The sequence below is a fragment of the Elephantulus edwardii genome, unplaced genomic scaffold (assembly GCF_000299155.1).
Source record: "Elephantulus edwardii isolate Elephantulus edwardi_28Jun2011 unplaced genomic scaffold, EleEdw1.0 scaffold00161, whole genome shotgun sequence".
Classification (NCBI taxonomy): Eukaryota; Metazoa; Chordata; class Mammalia; order Macroscelidea; family Macroscelididae; genus Elephantulus; species Elephantulus edwardii.
The window spans coordinates 5998064-6000793 of NW_006399911.1; the positions used below are offsets into that span (position 1 = coordinate 5998064).

General features: G+C 38.8%; 1 pseudogene; it reads left to right on the forward strand.

Moving 5' to 3' along the window:
- Positions 1-1274: 1274 nt before the first annotated feature.
- On the forward strand, positions 1275-2264 carry LOC102863961 (annotated as a pseudogene).
- The last annotated feature ends 466 nt before the right edge of the window (positions 2265-2730 follow it).

The window sequence follows — 2730 nt, forward strand, 5'->3', positions numbered from 1 at the left end:
AGAACCCCACCGTACTGCCAAGAATTTATACTTTGATCTTTTTCCCAGCCTTCCCCAAAGGAATCCACAACCTTTTACCAGAGAGAATGTTTACTGGGGGAAAGGAAAAGAAAAATGTCAGACCTGTAGGGAATTTATAGACACTGACTCTAATTGACACTAATTCCAGAGAACCAAACCATGACTATGGCTTACAAGTCAGAGTGGGGGGTCATTTGGAGGTCAGATTATTAGCTCACACTCATTTTAGGGTGAGTTCCCAAACTCATCTTGTAGTGATTGTCCCAGCTTCGGCTTAGACACACTTAGCATCTGGCAGAGCCCACACACTGGATGCCTGACACGAGCACGGACTATTCAGAGATGAAGCAAGGTAAAAGATATTAAAATTGCCTGTACCTATGTGGTATGGTATTGGACTACTAATAACACATTGACATTCAACTAATCTATTTGGTCTGTCCTATGAATAACAGGAAGATAGTTAGTGATAGTATTAAGGATAGAACCTAGGTTGAAAGTCAATTAAAAAGAGGAGAAACAGCTACAAATATCCTTTAATAACTGGAACATGGAATAGTTGAAGTATGGATATTGGAAAACTGGGAGTTGTAAAAAATGAAATGCAATGTATGAAGATCAATATTCTAGACATTAATGAGTTGAGATGAATAGGCATTAGTCATTTTGAATCAGACAATCACATAATCTACTATTGCCGTAAATTAATGGAATATCAATTGACGTACTTGAGCAAACAGATGCAGCCAGGATGTGCTCACCAGATTGTGTCCCTAAGAAATCTGGAGGACAGCTACCTGGCCAACTCACTGGGAGAGATACTGATTTATTTTGTTTTCAAAAAAAAAGATAATCCATCAGAATGTGGAAATTATTTAACAATATCAATAATGTTACATGAAAGCAAAATTTTGCTGAAGATTATAAAAAAATGCTGTATCAACAGAAAACTGCCAGAAAAACAAGCTGGGTTGTAAAGAGGCCGTGGATTTACACAGTATGGCCAGGGATATTAGCTAGCAATCACTTGACTCTCCAAAATGAGGAAACAGCATACTACAGGAGACAGAACTATATCTGCCTCTATTTCCAACACTTAGAAATTATGGAAAAAAGGAAGCTGAACTTCAGTTAAAACACAGCTGGAACAATTTGCAGCAGTGGCAGCAGCAGTGGTAGAAGGGATTTAATTTAGTTGATTTTTCTGTGATTGTTGGTTGTTCGCTAGTCTCAGGGTAAGGGAAGTTGCAAACTTTTTCAAAGGGACCAAGAAACTGCTGGAGGATTGATTCTTCCGGCAGCAGCCCAACACAAACCAAGGACCTGAGGATCTTTGCACCATCCCAAGATCCGAGTGGGATATACTTATGAAGGATGAGCAATGTTCAATCATAAGTGTGTCAAAATCTGACAAGCAGGAAGCTTATGTACTCAGTGAAAGTAGCATGTTTGTCTCCAAGAGACGTTTTATTTTTAAGACATGTGGTGGTACCAACCTCTTCCTGAAAGCACTGGTTCCCCTCTTGAAACTTCCTAAGAATTACAGTGGGCTTGACTCAATTCAAAGCTTCTTTTATTCTCGTAAGAATTTCATGAAGCCTTCTCATCAAGGGTACCCCACACAAGAATTTCCAGGAAGAAATAGAATTTCATAATGCAATTTCCCCAAATGGAGCTGCATACTGTATGGGCCGTATGAATTCTGACTGCTTGTACTTGTATACTCTCTAGATTTTCCAGAGAGTCGGGTAATCAGTCAGCCAGATAAACCCTGGAAATTCTGATGAGTGATCTTAACCCAGCAGTTATGGAACAGTTCTACATGAAAGATGGTGTTACTGCAAAGGATGTCACTCATGAGAGTGGAATTTGTGACCTGATACCAGGTTCTGTCATTGATGCCACACTGTTCAATCTTTGCGGGAATTCAATTAATAGAATGACATTGGATGGAACTTATTGGACTATTCGCATCACTCCAGAACCAGAATTTTCTTACATTAGCTTTGAAACAAACTTAAGACAGACCTTTATGATGACTTGATCAGGAAAGTTGTGGAAGTCTTCAAACGAGGAAAATGTGTGACCAGCCTATTTGTAAATCAGAGTTCTAAATGTTGCACAGTGCTTACTTTGACCCAGAAGATTGAAGATTTTAAATGTCTTGATTGTCAGAGTGCTTCGTTCAATGATTACAACTTTTTTTTGCCAGTTTTGCTAAGAAGCAGCAACAGCAGAGTTGATTAAGAAAAATGAAGAAAAGAATGCAAAAAGAGAAAACAAACAGAAGGTGGTATCTAGATAGTGATACCAGGGGCAGTGCTTTCCATAACCACCATCTACTAGTTGCAGAAAGCCCTAGATATAATCACAGTGTAATAATTTTGAATTGTATGCATTATTATATGTCAGAGGCCTGGCTAACTTGCAAGGCAAGACTAGCACTACATTTGTAAAACCAGCAGAACTGATTCTATCTTGCCGAGAACCATCTCAAACGGAAACCTAAGTGAGATAATGTGATTACCCCTGCAGGTGTGTTTTTCGGAAACCTATATAAACCAACTACTCATATGTAAATTCAAGCTAAAGCTGAGAAAAATTAAACCAAATCCGAGGCAACCAAAATATGACTTTGAGTCTATCCCACCTGAATTTCAGAACCATCTCAGGAACAGATTTGAGGCTTTGAACACTAATGAATGAAGG